The sequence below is a fragment of the Jaculus jaculus genome, chromosome 10 (assembly GCF_020740685.1).
Source record: "Jaculus jaculus isolate mJacJac1 chromosome 10, mJacJac1.mat.Y.cur, whole genome shotgun sequence".
Taxonomy (NCBI): Eukaryota; Metazoa; Chordata; class Mammalia; order Rodentia; family Dipodidae; genus Jaculus; species Jaculus jaculus.
The window spans coordinates 50,660,695-50,686,842 of NC_059111.1; the positions used below are offsets into that span (position 1 = coordinate 50,660,695).

At 36.1% G+C, this 26,148-nt stretch overlaps 1 protein-coding gene across 1 annotated transcript in view; it reads right to left on the bottom strand.

Annotated features, from left to right (window-relative positions):
* Sema3e (semaphorin 3E) overlaps nucleotides 1-24,664 on the bottom strand; it is a 243,072-nt gene extending 218,408 nt beyond the window's left edge. Inside the window, exon 1 of the mRNA XM_004662235.2 lies at nucleotides 24,571-24,664. The gene's annotated coding sequence lies outside the window, so the exon portion shown is untranslated. The remainder of the gene's footprint in view (nucleotides 1-24,570) is intronic.
* Nucleotides 24,665-26,148: the final 1,484 nt, after the last annotated feature.

Below are 26,148 nucleotides of genomic sequence, written 5' to 3' on the forward strand. Positions count from 1 at the left end.
AGACTACCACAACTTTAGCTACAGAGTGAGAGATCATGTCTCAATAAAAAAGAAGGGGGAAAACACTAGTATCAAGAGTCTCACAAAAGAAGATATTACAAGGAAAACTATGTATATTGTCATTGTTTGAATATTACCTCCAGTTGAAATTTAATTTCTACTGTTCCACAGTCACAGATAAGGGTCTTCAGAGTGAGTAAGACACAGGGATAGCCTCATAAATGGATTGACATTACTATCCAAGAAGTGGATTGGTTATAGGATTAAACATTCTCTGCATTTACTCTCACCATGTAATGCTTATATGATACAGCAAGAAAGCAATCCCCAGGTACCAGACCTTTCCAGACTCTGGAACTATGTGATATGACCACCATAGCCCTATTAGCATGTTCAAATTCAGAGCCTGAAAACACCAAATGTTAGTGAGGATGGAGAGCAAAAAGAACTCATTCATTGCTAGTGGGAAAGGGGAAAGATGGTTTCTTACACCTTACTGGAAGATCCTTACAAAACTAAAAATATTCTTTCCATATAATACAGTAGTCACGCTCTCTGTTGCCTATCCAAACAAGATGAAAATCCATGATCACACCAAAATCCTCACTTTGATGTTTACAACAGCTTTATGCTGAATTACCCAAACTTGAAAACTACTAAGTAATCATTAGGTGAATTGTACTTCCTAAGAATAATGTGACACTCAACACTAGCCAGAAATGAAGATAAGAAGCCACGAAAAGACGTAGAGAAACCAGAAATGCATGATGCTATGTAAATAACAATAATCTGAAACAGCTACCTCTGGTATGATTCCAGTGTGTAACCACTCTGGAACCAACAAAATAAAGATAGCAGGAAAGGTGTCAGTGCCAATTCCATAACTATACCAATGGGCTTTGCACACTAGGACATAATTGTTCAGATGTGGTTTTTTACCATCAGTTTCTGCTATAGTTTTTAAACTTTCACATTGAATAATCTTTATTAAAGTGAGTAGCTGAATTTCAAAGATTTGGGCAAACATTGGGCTAAAACCTATTTCCAAAATACAGCTTTTAATAACATAGAAGTCAAACACATGCCAACCTATGATTTAATTTATCGACATATACTCATCAAAATATTAAAAAGAATCATTCAATCTATATACATACCTTTCAGAACCACTTATTATATCCATTAGAAGTACTCAGAAAACACAAAATTCTTACAGAGTTAACAAAACCAATAGGAAGATAAGGAATTTGTATTCATCAAACTGTGTGTAAGACTATCACTGAAAGTATCGGATAAGTTGTTTTTTGACATGACAGGTATGAAAACTCATCCATTTTATATGACCTTACTTTTCTAAAATATATTCCAAGAGTTTATTCAAAGGAAAAATTACTCATGCCTCTAGTCTGATAAAATATTTCCTCTAAGTATTCCTCTGTTACTCTTAGACATTTGACTACCTTCTTCCATTCTAAAAGATTCATGACGGAATTTTCAGATTTTGCCAACACTATACTTTTTTGTCTCTCTCCTAGTCACTGGGCATATTTTATCCTCTGGCTGATGTATTTTTTTAATGCCCTGTTCTCTTGGAATCAGTCCATGCTTTGAGTTAAGCTGCTTATTTTAAAGCATCTCTCCTATTCCAGACTGCCCTATCATGAGGTCTCATGTAGCTGGCTGATGGCATTTTCAGTTCACTTTGGAAACACAAAATAATCTACCCTGAAGCTATAGGATGCCACACTGATTTTAAAAGTTAATCTATTCATTTGAGATAAGTATTTCAGCAATATGTTACCAAATATGGGATTTTCATATCCCATATTGTTCCTGTACTCACATCATGAACTTTGTAGTAACATAGGTAGATCCTGCAACTTATTGCAATTTATATATCCTTCCTTAGGTAATTAGCAAATGATGTTCATTGAGATTTAAGGATTGATAAGGGCATGGTAGTACACACCTTTAATCCTAGCAATCCTAGCACTTGGGAGGTAAGAGGACCACTGTGAGTACCATGCCATCCTGAGACTACATAGTGAAGTCTAGGTCAGCCTGAGCTAGAGTAAGACCCTACCTCAAAAAGCAGGAAAAAAAAAAAAAAAAGATTTAAGGATTGAGTTTCAGCTGTTAGCTACTATAGGACCCCTTCTGAACAAAAGCATATGGATATCCCAGGTGAACTTGCCACTGGAGGTATATGCCTGGAAGGGGCATGAATTTGATGGTTTATATTAGACTCATACGCATACATTAAGTAAAATCTAATGACAAAGGATACTGTGATTCATAATAATGCATCAGTTTGACATTCCATGTTTTGCTAGAACTGAATATGCACATGTGAAATGGAAAATTTTCAAATTAAATTTTGAAAAGCACATTTTCAAAACAACAATTTGGAGGCACAGTTTCCTTAACTTTAAATTGTAAAACTTATTCTTGGAATGTATTTGCTGCTCTATGAAGAATGGAATGTAGAGTGGCAAAACTCGAGGAAGAAGAACCAGTAAAAGGGCTTTGACAATTTAGAATTATATGTCAGTAATTAAACTTCACTTGAACAATGCCCTGACTCTGATATGTATGAAAAGTAGCTGTAGATTTTTTGGAAATGCACATATATATGCTTATAAATATAAATGTATGCATGTAAATAGGCCCTCTTAACCATAGCTAATCTTGGGAGGGACACTGACACAGAATGGAAGTTGGGGAAGAAAAGACATATGCTCATTATTATATTGAGAACTTCCAAGTTGGTCTTTCAACTGCTTCCTATTCCATTTTAAAACACTCTAACATACAGTTAGGTCATTTCCCTCTGGACAATGGTGTTTCCATGAACTTAGATCTCAAGTGTCAATCATTTTGCAAATTGCCAGAATCATTATTTTGGAAAAAATGACAACAAACATTTCTAAGCACATCACCTCAAATAAATGAATAATTTTTTTAAATTTCTTGTTATTTATATGAGTGTATGTGTATGCACATATGCATGTGTGTCATGCTTACCACTTTGTATCTGGCTTATGTGGTTGTTGGGAAATTGAACCTGGGCCAATAGGCTTTAAAAACAAGTGCCTCTTTCCACTGAACCAACTCCCCATCCCCGTAAAAATGCAATGTCTAATCAATGTTGGGAAAGAGCACTTGAACATTCAACTTGAAGCTATCAACTACGAAATGCCAAGAGAATGAAAATCTGTCAGTGGAGTCAACTTATCCTCCAAGTTTTGTCACTCTACATTCCATTCTTCATAGAGCAGCAAATATATTCTTTCCAAAATGAATTCAGTGCGGGCCTTTTCCTGCTTAGGTCTATCAGTGTTTCCTATTAACTCTGGGATTTGTACTCACTCCTTACCTGGTACGGACTCTGCCTTTTCTGGTCTTACCTATCTCAAGGTGTTTGAATCTCCTAAACTAAACATTGTTTACAGGTACATAACAATGCTAAGCATTTTCTAGCAGTGGGACATTTGGATATGCTGACCTCCAAGTCCTCAATGTCTTTTTGGTATTGTTGCTGTTTCACAGATAAGTCCTTCTCTGTGCTTCTCCTTATATCTCTGCTATAAAGTCCCATTCACAAAGAGACCTCTGACATTCACATCTAAACTAACTTCTACTCACTAAACTCTGGTAGAGCCTCCTATTGACTTTCACAGTGATAACTGGAACTAGCTATCATTTTACACATTTGACTTCATTTGTTTGTTTCTCTCCAACTAGAATGTACAGTACAAGACGATAAGGCCAGAAATTGTCTTCTACTTTTCAATCATTGTCTGCTACTACATAAATGTGGAATTAGTAAATAATGCAATACCCATGAAGCCAAACTGTCTAGTTTCATAACTTATTACTAGTAATGAAAGAGACAAAATATGACATCAGACATTTATGGTCTGCCTCAATGTATCGTATTTGGAGGGACCAAACTGACACCATGGCGGGCTTCAGTAAGGTGCCACTCTAAGTAGGCCCAAGTTTCAGTTTCCCAGAAAGGCAGGCAGGACTTCTGGAAAGGGCCTGTCTTGACATGTGGCCAGGAAGATAGCCACCCAGAAGCTGAGTCAGTTCCTGGAAATGCCCAGACATGTCCCTTTCATGCCTTCTGCCCCAACCAATCAGAGATGCACAACTGTAACTGCTGCTTGCCTAGCCAATCACTTTAAAAATTACCTAGCCCACCAAAACTTTAGAATAAATACTCTTTGCTTTTACATACTATTTGACTCTGGGGTCTTTCTTCAGCAATTCTTGGACCCTTACAATATTCAAGTATTAAGACAATATATATTAATCCATGTTTGGATCAATTAGCTCCCTCTAGATTTCCTAGTAATTTAACTGAATTTCTCTTCACCATATTTTGAATTTTGTATCTCAGTTAGTTGTGTCAACGTGTATCTATTTCACTAAATTATAAAGTCCAAGAAATCCTTAAGACGGTTTTGTTTTCTCTTAGACAACAAATTGAACTCATCACATCACGCTTTGTTCAGCATAATCACAAGGCCAAATCTCCTCCACTGATTAATACCAACTTCAGAATTTTGGTAAAGTTAAAAGTAATATTAAAATTAATACCCTGTTCCTAGCAAATGATCAATACATGGTAACTGCAATAGATTGAATGGTATCCTACAAAAAACATCTTACCATCCAAAAATGTAACAGAGCTCATGATGGCATCAGCTTAAAACCATGATAAATGTCTTCTAGTAAGAGTTAAATGTAACAGGAGAAAGCCAGTAAAAACAGTAAAAACTGAAGCAGAGATTGGACTGGATTGCTTGACCTCAAGTTACATCCATTATAAAAAGCAAATATATTACTGTACCTGCTCATGCAAATAGAGAGATTAATACCTTCTTGATATACTTTGAATATCTGCCCATCATATATTTAATTGCAATATGTTAAATCATTTTATTATCTATGAAATAATGACATTAAGCCAGACCAGAAGTTAGGAGTCTGACATTATTGGATCTTAAGGGATATCTTCAGGGTCTTGAATGTCTGCCAGTCCAACAAATGTTACACATACATTAACATATTCCTTTTCCTAGGAAAAATGTGCATAGCTTTAATCAGACCTCAAGTGGATTTAGAACCTAAAAACATCAACTTTGGAGAATCCTGCAGTTCCTTTCTAGTGATTATATTGTTGTAATACTTCAGGTTTCTATCACTTTAAAGCAACCAAAGAGATTTACCATGCTATTTTAATCAGTAAGAATCTTTTCTTTGAAGACAAGGACAAGCCAAAGAAAGGACTATAATGGAAGTTGTTTTAAGTAAGCCTATCTCTCTTTAAACATTATAATAAAAATCTACAGGTTTCCGTTTTCTTGTGTGCAGTCTATCATTACCCACCATGCTCCAACAAAGGAAGCAATCTCTACAGTAAACAATATAAATACAGACTCTAGGTTTCCTTGAGTTCTGAAATTGCTATATTCCATTTAAAGGGTCAGAAATGCATGGAGACAGAAAAGAAAATTAAAGTACAGATACAGCTTCCTTATTTCTTTCAGAACAGGACACTTAAAAGTTGTTCTCAAGAAAATAATCATATCTGCACTTTATATATCAAGGTCTATAAAATGCAGGTTAGAACAGATAGCTATTTGAGAATGATTAAATACCATGACATCCTCAAAAATCATTTCTTCTCTTTCATTTCTTTCTAAAATCCAAGTAAAAGTAAAATACTTTCTGTAGAATTTCACTCCTTGAGGCAAATGTAAACAGTACAAAGATGCCATGAATTGCATGTTAAGTGTCCTTGTAAAGACATTATATATATTCACAAATCTTTTCCATTTAATAGAAAGATATGTAACTGGAGGTTTACAAGAAATATATTATGAATTTCTGAGAAGCACCTCTTGTAAGTTAAAAACCTTATTTTTAGTTAATTCACTAGGCATATATATGAACATATGTATAAAGACTAGGAGGCTACACAAAAGCAACCAGCCTGACAAGACATATGCTCCAGTGCAATGATGGCACACAGCCTTGGTGGGTAACCAATGCCCTTCTGATTGGCTAAAAGATCCTCTCAGTGGAAAGGAACCCATGGCTGAAATTGGACACCAGGTCAAAATCCAATGGAGACCAAGATTATACTCTCTAAAGATAAACTCCCACTAGTTTTTGGCCCAAAGAAGGGCTACTTCCATCAAAATCTCTCTAAATTAGCAATGCATATTCCTTTTAACATATGCTGATCTCACTGTCCATTGGAAAAATTGTTTTTTTGTTGTTGCTGCTGTTGTTTTGTTTTTTCTTTTATAGAAGGCAGTGTGAACTGAGGACCACCAAAATCTATCACCAAGACAAGAAAATATAGCTGACCTCCTGGCAGGATATGAAGCACCCTCACAGATAAGCTAAGGCCCAGGTGAAACTACAGAGGAAGTGGTGAGATGAGCAAGAGTGCTGCTGCGTAGCAAGCCTGACAGCAGCACCAGGGTGATAGACACATACACTGAGCACACTCAAAGCATGTCAAAGGAGAAATCCAGAAGCTGCTGAAAACTGAACACTAAAGGAGTCTTAAAACACACTCACCACAGCTCAGAGAATTTTGTGCAGGAGGAGGCAAAAGAATGTAAGAGCCGCAAGTTGCAAGGGGATATCCAGAAGCATTTCCCCCCATCAACAATTATTATTTATTGAGTTCCCAAATATCATCTTCTATGTCATGATACAACTTAGAAACAAAGGTGGAAAATGGCTAATATTTACTCATATACATGCAAAAATGAATGGCTATATGGTCATGTAGTATATGTGTTCTTACTGTGTTCAATACACACATAATTTAAATAAAATGTTTATAAATGTGTAAAGTTGTATAAAATGTTTGAAAGTATATATATTTTTATGATTATGTAATATATAAAAATAAGTTTTACATGAAGAGGAGTGGAGATGAATTTCAGTGGCAAGATATACAACCATGTCTAATTTTTAACCAAAGCATAAAATATTTATGCAATTAAATTTTTTTTTCTTGCTTTTTCGTGGTAGTGTCTCATTCTGGCTTAGACTGACCTGGAATTCACTATGTAGTCTCAGGGTGGTCTCAAACTCATGGTGATCCTCCTACCTCTGCCTCCCAAGTGCTGGGATTAAAGGCATGTGCCACCATGTCCGGCTTAAATGTTATTCTTTAACAGTAATTTCTACATCTTTAAGACATTTTATATTTCGGTAACCACTAAGTACAACTGATATTTTTGTATGAAAAATCTGACAATTATACCAACTGTTTTTACTTGATTATTTTTAATGTCAAAATTCTCTTAATATTTTGATTTTCATGTGTCTAAGAAGATGAAAATATAGTTAATAATTTAATTTTTTAAAGTACAATGAGAACTTTGGTAGCTCAGCCAACCAAAATTTAAAAGCTAATATTAAAAAGTCAGTTTGAAATTGCTTGCTGTAGGTGGAAATGTAAAAAAATTACAGGGAAATAAGGGACTGCAAATCTAATGTCAAGAGTCTCTAGGAAATGATTTTAATATTAAATCATGTCACCTATTTGTACTCAAAAGCAGATCACACAGCAGCAAACATTATTGTATAGTCATATCCTAATACCTTGAAGTTCAAAGGTGCAAGACCCTTTTCTTTATACTTGAATGACTTACTTTTGTTCCCAAATACTCTAAATTGTAGTCCACATTTGCTTTGGATGCCATTAGCATGAAAAGGAATGGAGGTCATAATGATAAAAAAATAAAATAGCAAAAACAAAATTTTATCCACAGACCCACAGTATTGTCTCAGGACAGCTCATTTTCAAATCCCCACAGCTACTTCCTAAATTTCAGGCATCTGACACCCATTTCATCATGCTCCTCAGGATCTCCCCACAGAACTTAACAAGCCCATCCTCTTTGTGATGACATCCTCAGAAACTTCCAGAGAAGGTGCCATGCTCACTTCGCTCATCATCGGAACCTCAATAAAATGAACAATATGATTTGGAAAGTGGTAGAAATTCCCCCAAGTCTGTGCTCCATTCTAGCATCAGCTCAGAACCAAAAGCAGTGACATATCACTGACTCCTTCAATTTCCATGGTCTTAAATGAACTGCATTTTGGCTCCATCTTTATTATCATGGCCAGAAGTTAATCTGATTATCAGGAGTCCTGGTTATCTCAAACATTGTTTCTATATTCAGACAATTAATAATTATCCCTTATCTGTTTTATGTTCCCCTCTTTTCTCTTTAGAATTTCTTTCTTACCTATGATTAAATGTCTAATTTCTATATTGATTGTATCTATCTAATTTATAATTATCTATAGAATTAACCAAGGGTGTTCCTAGGAGATTTACTCATTTACTACTGATGTCTCTACAACTCATACAGCAGTAACAATAAGATGCTAAATATCTCACACCCAGGAAGATACAAGTTTGATAGCTTTCTTTTCTTTCTTTCTTTTTTTTTTCTTTCTTTTTTTTTTTTTTTTTTTTTTTTTTAAATCAAGGAGCCAGATTCTATCTCTGTGGTTGCCCTCTGACTCTTGATTCTTTAGCCTGGTCTCTTAGGCTTCGTAGTTTCAGAGCCCCAACACAGCTGCAGCCATCACACGTAGACAGCAACTACCATAAGAAAACTATTGATTTTCATGAAGCTGTGTGTTTTGGAGCAAAAATACCCCTCACTTCCTTGTTTTTACTGGACAGAATGACATTGCATACCTCTGGCAAAGTCAGTCACCGCCTAAGAAAAGGCAATTACCCAATTGGTGTAGACTCAAGTATTCATTTCAGTGTTTCTCTGTACATATACGTGGGAGAGCAGTAATCTGCCTCAATAGCGGCTTTGTCATTCAGAAAGAAGCCATGTGCACAGCCTCAGGTTAGGTAACTGAATGTTTCTGATAATCATCAAATGTGAAACTAGGCCTTTGCTAATGAGTCTTGTAGTCCTCAGGTAGAAGAACTTCTACATATTTATAATATTGTTTTTGTTTGGTTGGTTGTTTGGGGTTTTTTTTTTTTTTCCTTCTTCTTCTTTTTTGGTCTTTGTTTTTGGTTTTACAAGATAGGGTCTTGCTCTTGTCCAAGCTGACTTGGAATTCTCTATGTAGTCTAAAGGTGGCTTTGAACTCATGGCGATCCTCCTACCTCTGCCTCCGTGCACCACCATGCCCAGCTTTATACATAATATTGTAAATGAATCTGGTTATTCAGTGCATTTTATGGCCATTTCTTTCATAGAAACAGCTCTAGAATGATACACAGTAAGCATTAAGTAACCTGAGACCAGAATAAGGCTTATTCTGTAGAGCAGCTTCATTTTCTAAATTCATATATTTCTGAGTGTTAGACATTTTGCAGTAAGATTGTTGTATTATTCTTTTGAATTAGAAACAAAACAATTTTACCTAGCAGTATATTAAGTTATAAAAGTGATTAAATTAGAAATACTCTTTCTGCAATTAAAAAGATAGAATAAACCATATAATGTCACACAGCATGCTGTTACAGATTTTAAATTTCTCAATGTGTGAGAGGGCAATTACTGATCATAGTATACAGGGAATTAATACTTCAGGAAAATCTTAAAGGCTTTATACCAAGTGTAAATCATTGAGCCTCTTTGAAGTGAGGCATTCATGGGCCATCCAGAACATAGCCTTGGGTTATGCTATAACAAATTTCATTCTGTGCAGTATGAGTTTGAGTCACTAAGGTTTATCCACATGGAGAAGGCAACAATTGAAAGATACCCCTATCTAAATGCAAAGATCACTGCAGAAAGCCAGGCATGCTGGCACACACCTTTAATTCCAGAACTCGGGAGGCAGAGGTAGGAGAATTGCCATTGAGTTCAAGGCCACCCTGAGAATACACAGTTAATTCCAGGTCAGCCAGAGCTAGAGAGAAACCCTACCTTGAAAAAAACAAAAAAATCACTGCAGAGCTATAGATATACAAACAACTGGTCTGCATTGCAAGAGAAAATGCACTTTGCTTAGAACATCTTTAAGTGTACTACAGAACTCCATAGCATAAAATGAAGTATCAGTGGAGTACAAACACTGTCAATAACTTGGGAATAATTCTAAAAGATACATGTGAATAATAAAATGGCACATAAGTGAAATGTTCCTGTGAGAAATGATGTGTTTAAGGTACATAGGCCAGCTCTGTCTTTGGATACTGAATACATACCAGCAACATTGATGGCTAAGGTTGTTCCATATGGTAAACTGTGCCAAGAAATATGAAAAATCTTACAGATTTTTTTTTGGAAAACACAAGAGTATTTTCACCCCCTGTCAAAAGACACTCATCTGTTTTGCTTTGCATATACTATTTTGTGTGAGTAGGTGAGGTGCTTATGGAAGAACAATGCAAATTTGTTCAACCAGCAGGGCATTTATGTAATGTTTTTTCCTTAATGAGGGCACCTGAATCTTCAAATGAAATTACCAGTTTTTCCAGGTGTGGGTGATCAAATTAGGGATGGGAGTTTTTCCAAATGTATGTAAACAAAAGAACCATTACCAAGGTTGCTAACTAAAACAAGTGGAAAGGATTAGACTTCGCAGTGATGGAATGTCAGGGATTAATAAACTAACATTACCAGGCTGCTGAAGTCATGACAGCACTATACTTTAGAGAAAACTTCCCAATTTTATATAAGGCTGTGGATTTTTAGATAGCCTGGCTTTTCACTCCAGATTATACAATTTATTTACTAGTGTCCAACAATTTTTTATTTTAAAAATATGCTATAGTGGTCAATAGCTTTTCTTGCAGTCCAGTTCACATTGCTGGTAGAAATCCCCCAACCAAGAGCAGCTTCTGGGAAAAAGAGATTTATTTGGGCTTACAGGCTTGAGGGGAACCTCCATGATGGCAGGGGAAAATGATGGCATGAGCAGAGGGTGGACATCACCCCCTGGCCAACAGAAGATGGATCACAGCAACAGGAGGAAAAACGATGGCATGAGCAGAGGGTGGACATCACCCCCTGGCCAATATAAGATGGACAATAGCAACAGGAGAGTGTGCCAAACACTGGCATGGGGAAACTGGCTATAACACCCATAAGCCTGTGCCCAGCAATACACTCCCTCCAGGAGGCATTAATTCCCAAATCTCCATCAGCTGGGAACTAGCATTCTGAACAGCTAAGTTTATGGAGGACACCTGAATCAAACCACCATATTCCGCCCCTGGCCCCCATAAACTGATGAACATACATGATTTTAAATGCCATGCATTCAGTCCAACTTTAAGAGTCCCCATAGTTTTTATCAATCCCAATGATGTTCATATATCCCCATAGTCTAAGATCTTTTAACTGAGCCATAATACCAAAACCAACCTCAAAAAAAAGCACAGAATAAACATTCACATTGTAAAAGACAGCATTAGATATAGCAAAGAAATAGTCAACCAATACAAGATTTAAAACAACCAGAGCAAACATCAAACTCTGTAGCTTCAAGTCCAACAATTCTAGCCAGTGACAAATCTCCAAGTCAAATAATTCTAACCAGCAGCAAGTCTCTGGCATTCCAATTCTGCCCCTCTAGCTAGGCTACTCACAGTCCTGGAAAACTTCATCGGGGCCGGCAGCTTTCCTCAGCAGCCATCTCTTGGTCCCAGCATCTCCACTGGGTCTCCACTGCAATCCACGGTTCATCCTCATTGTCCCATGGGGTCTCTATGCAGGCATCCAGCAAACCTGCTTCACATTGCCCATGGCCATTTCCAAAACACAAGACTGTGTTGCAAACTTAATGACCCCCTTTCTAGCTTTTCTTATACTCCATAATACCAGGTAGGGTGCCAATTTGTTAATCCAGGGGGGAATAAAGCAGACTTTGAAGAACAGGACAATCCTTGAGCACTCAGGCCTCTTCAAAAGACTCTACATTCTTCTTGTTGCCCTAGCGCAGGTCAGGTATCCCAGTCTCAAAAGTTGTAATCTCTCAGTTGCAGCTGAATGGGCAACAGTTCACCCAAAGATTTTTTCTTTCTGTGTCATATCCCTCTGGTCACACCAGTTCATTTCTACACAAAGCAACCCTGTACAACTTCTCAGGACATGGGCATAAGCGCAAGCTTCTCATACAAACTGCTAGCCCAGTCCAAGCAAAGCTCTTTCTCACCTCATAAGCCAAACCTCACAGACCATAGTTCTTACTGCACTCAGGTCTTGCAGCTCTGACCAGAATAGTCCATCAAGTTGTACTTACAGCACTATAAGGCATCTCTTAGGCCTAGGTTTCAAATCCTCTCATATTCCTCTTAAAAATCAGCTCCAAAAGGCCAAAGCCACACAGTCAGGTGTCTAGCAGCAATCCCACTCCTCGGTACCACTTTACTGTTGCAGTCCAGTTCACATTGCTGGTAGAAATCACCCAACTAAGAGCAGCTTCTGGGAAAAAGAGATTTATTTTGGCTTACAGGCTCGAGGGGAAGCTCCACGATGGCAGGGGAAAACGATGGCATGAACAGAGGGTGGACATCACCCCCTGGCCAATATAAGGTGGACAATAGCAACAGGAGAGTGTGCCAAACACTGGCATGGGGAAACTGGCTATAACACCCATAAGCCCATGCCCAGCAATACACTCCCTCCAGGAGGCATTAATTCCCAAATCTCCATCAGCTGGGAACCTAGCATTCAGAACACCTAAATTTATGCGGGACACCTGAATCAAACCACCACAGCCTTTAAATCCTACTATTCATTTCCCCTTTGTAGAATGCAGTGTTTGTCTATGCATTAAAACCAATGTCACACAGCTCAGCACTCAACTCATAGTTCTTTCTGTGTAGACACTACTATATATATAAGCCATTGGTTGTTTAGAACCCAAGGCTAATTCCAGTACTGCCATGATGTAGTCTCTTGCCCAAATTCTTCCAGCTTTGAGTGTTTGATTTCAGGTTGGTTATTTTATGTTTAGCTTTTTGTATGTTTGTCTTTTTACATTCTTTCCATCCGTTATCTTCCTTCCTTTATTTTTTTTCCATTCCTACCTTTCCACTTTCTGCCTTCCCCTATCTCTCCCTCTCTCCCTCTAGCTCATCAGTACCTCACATTCATCCTATAGTTTCTGTGCTTCAGCCCAAGTACTTCTATATGAAACTGATATATTTTAATAAAGAATGGGAATTGTTGAATAAATTTATTTTTATTTAGTTTTCACTGTGTGTTTCCTTAGTGGAAAAATGTAGTAGACAAATATGTGTATGTTAATGCATTAATATACACGGTTGCAAGTTAATTATGTAGCATACAGCTAAAAAACAGAAAGCACCACTATCTGTGCATATACATGTGTATGATTTTCATACCCTTGTTTTTCTAATCTCACCAGCTTCCTAAGGCCAAGGTCCCCATTCATTCCCCATTAATCTCTGCTTCATGTTCTTCCTATGAACTCTGATCTCAAGTGCCATTTTTGACATCCAATATTGATCTCAGCTTATGTGGATCTTTTAGCTACTTTTCAAAATTGTCCTAGGCAAAGAAGACAAATATCAGTGGATTCAAGGAATCTAACTAACTTAAAAGAATAACTTTTAAAGAGGAGCTTGGGGATCTCTCTCATCTGATAGTTACTCCTCCAATAGTCACTTGATTTATCCTAATTATAGCTTGCCCTCTTAACTCCAGATGCTACAACCATGCTGTTTAAAAAAAATGCCCAGATTAATAGCAGGTTAACACTCGACTTATGACCGACATCAGTACAATCATATATATAATGAGTAGTACCCATATAACTATATTCCCTGCTACAGACACATCCATATAAAGAAATCTACTCATACAATCACTGTGGTTCACATTGTCATATGGTCACAGTGTACCAGACTAAGCAAATACCCAGTGGGGACATTTGAAGTCATTATGTAACCCCAAATAAACCTTAGGTCTGAAGGCCTATGGTCACTACATGTCTAAGAAGTTTCATATCAAAAGGGAAATGTCAACACTTTTTGTTTTGTTTGGGTTTGGTTTTAGACATAAGGTCTCTATGTATTCCAGGTTGGCCTGAACTCAGAATCTTCTTGCTGGCTTAGACTTCTTTATAACTATCTTTGCTAATTCTGGTAAGGTATGCAACAGCCAAGAAAAGCCTTCTATATAATGTTCACCTTGTAACCTGCACCTCTATAGACTCTCTAGTGTTTTAAGACACAGTTCATTATGCATATTCATTTTACCATCTTGACTGTGGTTTGGTTAATACAACTTCCTTTACTCTGCTTTCTCCTAAAATAGGACTTACATGAGCTTTTCTGCTACATTCTCAACAAGGTTACTAATTCTCTTGTTCATCTACAGTAATTAACTGCAGCTTCTATTCCCAGTCTCTGTAGGACTTTTATCATGAAGGGATGTTGGATTTTGTCAAATGCTTTCTCTGCGTCTAATGAGATGATCATGTGATTTTTGTCCTTCAACCCGTTTATGTAATGTATTACATTTATAGATTTGCGTATGTTGAACCATCCCTGTCAGATTGGCCACCATCATGAAAACAAATGATCATAAATGTTGGCGGGGATGTGGAAAAAAAGGAACCCTTCTACACTGCTGGTGGCAATGCAATCTGGTCCAGCCATTGTGGAAAACAGTGTGGAGGTTCCTAAAACAGCTAAAGATTGATCTACCATATGACCCAGCTATAGCACTCCTAGGCATATATCCAAAGGACTCATCTCATTTCCTTAGAAGTACGTGCTCAACCGTGTTTATTGCTGCTCAATTTATAATAGCTGGGAAATGGAACCAGCCTAGATGTCCCTCAACAGATGAGTGGATAATGAAGATGTGGCACATTTATACAATGGAGTTCTACTCAGCAGTAAAGAAAAATGAAGTTATGAAATTTGCAGAAAAAATGGATGGACCTGGAAAGGATTATACTAAGTGAGGTAACCCAGGCCCAGAAAGCCAAGCGCCACATGTTCTCTCTCATATGTGGATCCCAGCTACAGATGATTGGGCTTCTGCATGAGAATGAAAATACTTAGTAGCAGAGGCCAGTAAGGTAAAAAGGAGACATAAAGGGTAGAGAAAGGAAGGGAGGAGGATACTTAGTAGGTTGATATTGTATATATGTAGTTACAATGATTGTAATGGGGAGGTAATATGATGGAGAATGGAATTTCTAATGGGAAAGTGTGGGGGTGGGGAGGGAGAGAATTACCATGGGATATATTTTATAATCATGGAAAATGTTAATAAAAATTAAAAAAAAAAGAAAGTATGCTATGTTAATAAGGCTTGCAGTTTGCTATTCCAAGCATTTGCAGAGCTGGAACTGGACAAAGTACAACTTTGTCTTAGGGACCAGCTGTTCAAAACTAGGTCCCCAAGGCTTCACTACTGTGCAAGTTACCAATGGAAAACCCACTGGGATATGTTTGATGATTCTGCAGAAAATGTCCATGATTCTATAGGCACTCAGCACATTTTCCATCTTATGTCATGTATATATGTGAATGACAATGTCTCCTCATGTTATATATCTTTATATTCCTCAGGCTTAAATGTCAGTGGTACTTAATATGCATAAATAATTTAAAAATAAGCAAAAATAATGGAAATTTTTCTTTAAAAACAGAGTCTCCAGGAAAAAAAAGTTGGCAAGATATTTAGTTAAAGTTACCTAATATTTAAAATTAACTTTCATTATATTTTAGAAAAGGAATGGCAAACATGAAAATTTTTAGAACTTTTGGCTTTAAATAAAAAGTGAAATTAGATAAAGTTCTAGGGCTTTGAAAGCCTAAGTGAAATATTAAGGACACATTTTAATTAAATACAGCATTATGTCATTGTAAGTCACTAAGGCTTAATATTTTCCACTTCTAGCCCTTCACTAAAATAGTAAATCTACAAGAAACATTAAGTTACATATAACACAATGTGCCTTTCATTAAAAAGCTATGAAGCTACCCCCACCCCCCAATAAAAAAAAGAGTAAACTCTTTTGTGATTAAGCAAAAGCATAAAACTTACTATGTGAGTATGAGACATGGGAGAGAGGCAATTTCTTCATTTTACTCTAATGAATGCCAAAATAGTTCATTTATATGTAAAGTTCAAATTCAAGTAACCTATTTTGCTCCAAAGTTGACTTATAGCCCTTAGACGCATAACCTGTCCTCAAATGAAAGTAAAATTAAGTTAATTTTTTTAACACAAATGTCAATAATCCTATCCAAGGTAAACAAAATTTTTTAAAGTTCACATTTTGCCCATTATGTACTTAAAACCTAGCAAGGTAGATGTAGATAAATATTCATATTCATACAACCAGCTAATGACATTAAAAATCTTTAGAAGTACTGAATTAGACAAGCCAAATAAGATAAAGCTTTGTATAAAGGCATATATCTATGGTTTCCCAATCACATTTCACAGACATACTAGTGTTAAGTCTCTTAATGTGGTTGTGGCTGTATCTATGCTTCCAAATAAAAAATTATTATTAATATTGTTTTTGCAATGGAGTACCTTTTTAAACTTGAGAGGTAGAACCTACACATACACACATACACCCACACACATACACACACACATTTTCTATTCAATAAACACTTAAAAGTGAAAATTGTGTAGAATATTTAGCATTGAGGTTATTAATTTCCCAGTAATCTTGTTATATGATTACACTGAAGATCATCAAGAAGGATACAGGGAAGAAGCCATGGGCCAAGGAACATAAGTGGCTTTTATATTCTATGGAAAGTAAAGAAATGAGTCCTCTACAGACACTGGAAGGAATACAACCTTGTAAAGCTATGTAAAATGTCGTCTTCAAAATTGTAGTGTCTTAAATATGTTCTGGTTCAAGACACTACATTAACATTACAAGATACCACAGCAATAAAAAAACTAATGGAAGAGTCAATACAGTTCAGTGAAATCCACTTGGGTAGCTCAGTGAAAGCTCCTAATAAAATGTTTAAAATCTCACATTGCAATTTATTTGCTATGTGATATTGGGCAAATTACTTATTTGTGCTATTCCAATACTGCAACATGATGTGTCTTCTGAACACCTTTCCCCAAAGTTTGTTTTAGCATTTCAGCTAAAATTCTTTGGTTCAGTCTCTGATACTTCAGCCAAACTCTTTTAGGCATAATTTTTTCTGTGAAACCTGGAACTGATTCTGAAAAATACTGTCACAAATGTTGGTTAATCGCCAGATTTTATAATGATTACCTTTCCCTTGATATGCATAAATACAAATGGAGAAAAACAAGCTATAGATTAGCCTCCTGACACTGTACTGCTCAGCTTCATAAAACATCCCTTTATCAAATAATAAATTTGTTCTGTTTGTTTAACATAAAACACTGACTTATGTTTACTTTAAAAAAAACAGACATAAAAATCCACCATAACGAGGAAACATAAGAAAGAATGAAATGAAAATATAATCAAATTTGTTAGCATAATCCCAGACACATAATAAGCCTTTGGTAAATGAAACACATTCTAATACACATACTACCATCAGGACTAGCATTGCTCCTCCTTCAACTGATGACTTTACATAGTGGAAAGTTCCTGTGTACTCTGATTTACCTCAGGATATTCTGTTTTGTTTCTGTCTCTGCCAAAGCACGGGAAGATAATAAGGAATATTTCTAATAACTATAGTAGAACAGACACATGAGGAAACATCATTCATACTCTGTAGATTTGGAATAGTCACAAACACCAAATTTCAATTCAGCACCTTATAAGTTGTCATTGTCTCTGCAAAACCTATCTTAATGCTACATTTATTTTTTCCAATTACTAAGTATTCAGAAGACCCTAAATGAGCATTCCTACATCCATTGCATGTTCTTTTCCCAAAAAAATGATGTTCCTTCATCTGATCTTGAGGATATGAAACACTTAACACTTAGGACACTTTCCTCTTAAGGCTCTCCCTTCCTCTTATATGCAATGCTTTTGTGTAATGTGTTTGCTCGGCTGCTCCTCCTTTATTTCCATGTGTTCTTGTTCTCTTTCCACTGTTACTCTTCAAACAGCTAAAAGCATAGTTGACTTATTTGAGCAACAGATATAGCTAACATAAAGTCTCAAAATCAGATGGAAATTTTGAGCAAAACTATAATTTTTCTTTGTCTTATGAGTGATTGCTTGTCTTAGAAAAAAGTATCTATATAATATTGTTGAATAGTATTATATATGTGCTCAATAAGTCTTCAACCCAACAGTATTTCTGTATGCAATACTATTATTCCATACTTCTGGCAATATGAAACCATCTGTATATATCATCAGCTCTTACCCAAATGTGAACTAGAAAAACCCTGAAGTTTGTTTCAATGTATTTGATTATGTTGGGTTGTTCCTGGCTGTGTCGGAAAGGTGGCACCTAAGAAAGGAAAAAGACAATAAAATAACCACTTACCTGTGACAAATGCTTTCTCCCTTGATATCATGACTAAACATATGTATAAATTCTACCAAGGAAAAGGGATGAAGGGAAAAATCTTTGAATTCATGTTGCATAAGCATTAATATTACTTATAAACTCATAATTATAAACAAAGAAAAATAGTTCATTTTCTCCAAAAGACTAGATAGCTCTAGCACAAATATGTCTATTTGTTTAGTAAGTTGACTGTAATAACAACATTAATACTGTCAACAGAGTTGTGAAAAGTGTAATGAGTAAGACCACAATTTAATAATTTTTCCCAAAAAGCAAATATTTCCAAATCGTTTATGGCTGAGTTTTGCCTGGTATATATCTTTATGGTCTTCTACAAACATATTCTTGGAAGCCTAGCTATTTTGGCCTTAGAGCTGTGTATTACATGCAGCTGGACTTAGGAGTTTGTACACACATATTGCATGTTTCTCTTTGGACTTCTTGGCTTGCTTCACAAGTTTGTGAAGGATGTAAGAAGAAAATCAAGTGCTAGGACACTGAATAAGAAGTTAAATTGTGTGGAGATTTCCTGCCAATTCATCTACTGTCAGATTCAAAACTTGTGCATGCATCTGGAATTTGTTTGCAATAGTAAGAGACTCTTGCATCTGCCCCCATCACATACACACGTGTAAAAATAAATAAAATGTTAAAAAGTCATATTTAAAGTTCCAATTTAAAAATATTTACATCTTTTTTTGCATATTATAGTTCAATATTACACTACAATATATGATTTGTTAAAAGGAAAATCTAAGAATTATTTGAAGGTGAAACTGAAAATAGTACAATTTCATGATCCTTGTGCTATATTTAGATTATCCGAAATGTAATGCAGAATGTGATACTCTCAGTTCTTAAATCTTAATCCCTCATGAGTGGTACTACGTTCAAATGTGTCATCATTTTCTGCTTGGTGCAAGTGAAAACAGCTCTGTAGAAAACAAAGCTCTAAATAAGCACTATGGAGTGAAGTGCCAGCCCTTGCGAAGATGCTACCGAGCTCCCACTGAGCGAATTTGTCTTTCTATTCCAACCCCCAGTGTGAAATGACCTGATACTAACTTATAAAAGAATATGGATTCAGTCAGCTGTTACGTCCGCAGAAACAAATAACCTGGTTAACTCTTCCTTACTAGAACTGAATTCAGACTCCTTTCTCTGGGTATATGAAAATCAATGGAGATTTGTAGTTCATGCTGTCATCCTAAATATTAAGAAGCCAAACATGTTTTCAACATCTTCTTCAAATCACAATGTTCAATCCCTTGCCATTTTCTTTTGCTATACCATCTTAAGGATAACTTTACATTCATTAGTCTTGCAAGGAAGAAGGGACCAATTTGGTAAGGACCATGTTTCACCCTTGTTTTATCTATATAGAAAACTTCATATTTTGATAGTTTTAATATTTTAACATGCCACAAACTATAAACTGTCTTTATTATTCATTCATTTTTATTTATGCACTGAAAAAGAACTATAAAATGTAAAAGAAAAAAAGAGAGAAAGAAAGAAAACCAGACTGCTACCAGTGGAGTAAGAAAATTGAGAAGGATAACAAAAGAAGGAGTATGTTAAACTCATGAGTCAAGGCAAAAGAAAAAAAAAAAAAAAAAAACTCCATGGGAGGAAAGGGAGTAGACTGTGAGGGATGGGGGCATGTGGCACAAGGCTGTTTACATGGGTACTAAGGAATCAAACTGAGGTCAAATTAGGCCCTCTCAGGCCTTTTTGCTTGCCTGAGAAGTGCTCTTACCCACTAAGCCATAGCCTAGCTTAAGAACCCATGGAAAATCAAATTTTCCAATAAGCATACTAGCTGAAATGGTTATGGTCAAAATGAAGAATTAAAAAGTAATAAATTTCCATTCGTTGTTTGAAAGGTCTCAGTGGGGAGAGAGGGAATGGACACTAGGACCTGTAATCACTGCACACAAGCTCCAGATGCATGTTGAATGTGTCACTTTGTGCATCTAGCTTTACATGGGTACCAGGGAATCAAGCCTGGATGGTTAGGCTTTTCAAGCAAGTGCTTTAGCCACTGAGTAATCCCTCCAGCTCACCCTCTACTTTTAAAAAGTGATATTCTACTTAATAATAGAAAAGGCTTGTGTTTGCTGGGAAAGTGGCAGGTGGTGGGGGAGCCTGTGACATGTCTGAGAATACAATTTATCCTTTAAAAAAAAAAAAAAAAGCTATGTCCCTGGGCCAGGCATGCTGATGCACATCTTTAATCCCAGCATTTAGAAGGCCGAGATAGGAGAACTGCCATGTGTCCAAGGCCATCCTGAGACTACAGAGTGAATTCCAAGTTAGCCTGGGCTAGAGTGAGAAACAAGACCCTACTTAAAAAAAAAAAAAAAAGGAATGCCCCAAACTTTTTCTAAGGATTCCATGTTTTCAGAGACAACTGATGTGTTATATAGAATCCAATTTATATGAAGATTTTTAAATAGCTAAATACCATTTAATTTACTATGATTCTTCCTTAAAGTGAACTGTACCAAATTTAAGTAATCACTTTTGTCCTTGAAGAAATTACCAGTATTCTAGCATATGTGGTTAGTAAATATGCTAGCATATTATACTTTTATTTTAATATAGTTTTATTTTGAATATTATGGTCATTAGTGATAAGCGTGACAATGAGTATATTATTTATGAAATCAACATGTTCTAATATAAATTAATATTTGGTTATTTTTAAGTCTTAAAAATCAATCTGGCATAAAACTTGTTTATTTCTTTCTTATCTAAAATAAAATAATTGTCCATATTTGGCCAGAAAACAAATTTTTTCTTCAAAATGACAGCTAAATAATGTGCTGTATATTAATTTCTCTTCTAAAATAATTTTAAAATCAGCATAATAAAATTAAATATTGCATACTGAATTATTTTACAGTAAGCTATAAAATTAAATCAAAATATTTTAGAAAGTATTGTCTCAATTCATTTCATTGAAGATAAATAATAAAGAAATTACAAAAACTATGTATTAAATACCTGACAAAAGGAATACATAAAGGCTTTCATTTTTGGAATGTAATAGTATACTGGATGGCAGCAAAAATAACTTTATCCTGAAGGCATGGAATGAATGATGAGAGAATCTGTCCATCCACCCATAGTGTTATCCCCCGGGTTTTTACCTTTCCATTATTTCTCCCTCTAATAAAGATATGCTCTTTCACTACCACCTACATACCACCCTAAAACAGCTTTCCTTATCTTATAAAGTACATTTTTGTTTTTCTTTGATTTTCATTCATACTTAAGAGAGAAAGAGGCAGAGAGAGAAGGAGAGAGAGAAATATAGATAGACAGACAGAGAATGGGCATGCCAAGGCCTTCAGCCACTGCAAACAAACTCCAGAAGCATTGCCACCTTGTGCATCTGGCTTACGTGAGTCCTGGGGAATCAAACCTGAGTCCTTTAGCTTTGCAAGCTAGCACCTTAACCACTAAGCCATAAAGTATTCTTTTGTTACTCATTTCCTTATCTATTTTGAGTCTGGGTCTTACTCAACAATGAAAAAAGATCAATTTTGTTATATACTCTGCTGTCTTAGAGTCTATCACAGTAGTAATACAATACCTATCTTAACTGTATATTTTCATGCTCTCAAGAAATACAACTTTTGGGCTGGAGAGATGGCTTAGAGGTTAAGCACTCACCTGTGAAGCCTATGGACCCTGGTTCGAGGCTCAGTTCCCCAGGTCCCACGTTAGCCAGATGCACAAGGGGGCGCACACGTCTGGAGTTCGTTTGCAGTGGCTGGAAGCCCTGGTGTGCCCATTCTCTCTCTCTCCCTCTATCTGTCTTTCTCTCTGTGTCTGCTGCTCTCAAATAAATAAATAAATAATGAACAAAAAAAAAGTATAAAAAAAAGAAATACAACTTTAAGGGTATGCTATGCTACCTGCGATATAAACTTTAAATAGTATTTACATTAGTCCAAAGAACAATCCTATGCAAGGTTATTGAGACATATATGACCAAATATGCAAGATCACACAGCTGAAATCTCACTTCGTTTTTTGTTGTTGTTGTTGTTTGGTTTTTGAGGGTAGGGTCTCACTCTAGCCCAGGCTGACCTGAAATTCACTCTGTAGTCTCAGGGTGGCCTGGCACTCACAGCAATCCTCCTACCTCTGCCTCCTGAGTGCTGGGATTAAAAGCATGCACCACCACGCCCGGCTTCACTTTGTTTTTAATTGTTTAGAATTAAGCAAGAAAATACCTACCAATCCCCTCTGTGTTTCTTTTTCTTTTCTTTTTGTTCTTTCTTTCTTTTTTTTTTTTTTTTTTTTTGAGGTAGGGTCTCATGCTAGCTCAGGCTGACACTATGTAGTCATGTAGTCTCAGGGTAGCCTCGAACTCACAGCAATCCTTCTACCTCTGCCTCCCAAGTCCTGGGATTGAAGGTGTGTGCCACCACACCCGGCTTTCCCCTCTGTCTTTCTAATGCTAAGAGGAGACTTTCATAATTTTATGTTTGCCAAGCTGAAACCTTCCTTGCCTAGTGTTAAACTGAGTTTTAAAAAGAGTGCTCCCGTGTCACCATGGGCAGGAAATCACATAAATATCTACTGGGGGAAAAGTGTGTTCTTACCCTGTGGAATAAGCCTTTTGGAATCTATACTTTGGATTTCATATAAGAACTTCACCAGTAAGACCACACCATCCTTGAGACATTTACAATAGCTAATGTTTTCTGCTGAAAATTAAAAAAATAAAATGTAGACTAATTTCTCTACCACTGAAAAAGACATCCTGGTATGTTAAGTGTTAACCATCTGCAAAACCCATACCTATAACACAATCTGCTTTACTCAGAACACAGATTGGTATTGTAATTTGTTGCTATGTAGCTGTATTTGGGAAAGTCATTTAAACCACTGATCTCCTTTTAGCTGATTTGGGCAGTAAAAGTACTAATATCAAGAAGTTTGGAGGATTAGAGATGGTGCATTTGAAACAATGGGCACATAGTAGATGCTTAAGGATGGCTCCATCCCAATGAAGCTATTTCACTTTCATCCTCCCATTAGTAACAAAAATAACATACAGGAAAACAATTCAAACATATACAGAAATAATACATAGGAAAGGATTATCAATTCTTTATGTGTCAAACTGTATAATGGCTTACCTTAGGCCTAATACTACTGTGCTGTTTTTACTGGAACACTGTAAAACTACAAGACAACCTGAAATGTTGCCTGTTTTATAAAGTACTCTGTCTTTACTCATTTCATTGAAAATTACATTAACAAGAAGCCCTAAGCCGGGCGCGGTGGCGCACGCTTTAATGCCAGCACTCGGGAGGCAGAGATAGGTGGATCGCTGTGAGTTCGAGACCACCCTGAGACTCCATAGTGAATTCCAGGTCAGCCTGGGCCAGAAGTGAGACCCTACTTCAAAAAACAAAACACACACACACACAAAAAAAAAAAAAAAAGAAGAAGAAGAAGAAGAAGAAGAAGCCCTATTTACCATGTACACAGAGAAACAGGCTAATTCTGATATGAGAATAAGCATTCAGGTCTAAAATAAACATACTAATACAATTACCATTACTTTTGAAATGAGATTACCAGTATTTTCTACATTTAATATACTCTTATAATTCAGCCTATATTTGACAGTTTTGCATCAGAATTTTTCAGCCCAAACACCAAGACAGTAAAATTGATTTACGATTTAATACACTTAGAAACAGATTTTTTTTGAGAATTAAATAAACATTGAAATCCCATTCTTTTAAATTATGTATTTTCAGACCATTCTGTTTTTTAAACACATCTTTCTCAAATGCTACTTCAATATTTCATCTTAGTCTTCTATGAATATGCATTACAGAACAAGAAGAAATTTTCTTTATAATCATGCACCTGAAAATGCAACAAACATGATTTCCAAGCATATAGCATTATTGAAAGTATGTAAAATATGAAATAATATTCATATTTATGTAAACAAGAACTTTAGAAACCACTGACTGTCTACATGAAGCATCCAGGATGTGAGATAGATGAATAGAAATGAGGATGATTTTCTTTACCTGTCAGTCTTGGTGTTATTAAGAGAAAAGTTTGATGTTTGCCTTGGATGCCACACACCACAGCGATGGTATAAAATTAGAAAGCATTTTTATAGAGTTTGAGACAATAGTAGGTAGAAATATAACTCATCACATTCCTTCTTGGTGCTACAACTGATGATATAAACAGGCAACCAGATTTTCTTCCCAATTCAGCACTGTGGACAGCCAGCCAAAAGCAGTTTCCCTGTTCAAATACAACAGATGTCACTTCTTCCTTGTAAGGGAAGAATTCTACCACATTTTGAGTAGACAAACTTGGCATGTACACTCAGTTATGCAGACTGACACCTGGCTATAAGTTATCTGTGTGGAGAAAAAATAGTCTGCTTAGTCATGTCTGGTAGCAAAAATGTCTTCTTCATAAATAAATACATTGCCAATTGTCAGTCAAAGGAGAGTAGTATATTCTAGAAGGAATAAACACAATATCTTAATGGCTTAAAATAGCAGCCGCTTATTTGTAGCTCAACTGATATATCCAAAGCGTGCTGTAATATGCATAATATGGGAGTCAATAATCCTGGTATCCAGGTAATAAAGAGGATGTTTGCATTTGTGACTGGTGAGACAGGAAAGGGGAATGCAACAAGTCATGCTCTCAATTTCAAAGTTCAGTTTCTTTACAATGTGGCATTTATCATTTCTTCCTTCATATAATTGTCCAATCAAAGCCATACAACCTTCCTGGGGCAGAATAGATGTCTAGTGACAAGTGCCCAATGAAGAATTAGAAAATTAATGAATAGCTATAATGACTATTTCACTAGTAATTCAAGAATATAACTAATCTTCCCATCCACTGTTCTTAAATAAAGGGTTGCATGGTGGTGCACACCTTTGATCCCAGCACTTGGGAGGCAGAGGTAGGACTGCAGTGAGTTCCAGGCTATCATGAGACTACATAGTGAATTCCAGGTCAGCCTGGACTAGAGTGAGACCCTACCTCGAAAAACCAAAAATAAATAAAATAAAATAAAAATAAAGAATTGTTTTGATTAAATCAACACAATTTTACTATCAAGTCATCTCAAAAACAGAGCATTAAATTCCTGGAGAATAAGGGAAAAAAGAGTAAGACCCAAATTCTGCCCCAAAATATTTAAACAAAACTACCAGTAGTAATATCACTGCTGAAGCTAAGAAGCACAGGTTAGATGAACCGAGAACCATTTCTGTACCCAGCAGTGTTCCTTAAAGAGCTTCTGTAGCAGTTTTATATCTACCTCTTTAGGTACCTAAAACTATTGTTATTGTTATCCTTAATTTCCCTACTGAATCCTCCAAACACATCTTAAAAAGTAAATATACTAATTGTACAATATACATTACAGACAGCATTCAATTCACATGAAATTGTGTTGGTTTGTTTGCTTGACTCTTACTTAGAAGACAGTGTGACACTGAGGAGCCTGGAAACAAATAAAATAATAGTGATGAGAAGAAAAACAGGTCAGGTTGGTTCTGGCCCTGGGTGAATATAGAAGGGGTAGGAAAACATATTCAAATTTTATTTATTGACATTTTAAAAATTGTTTA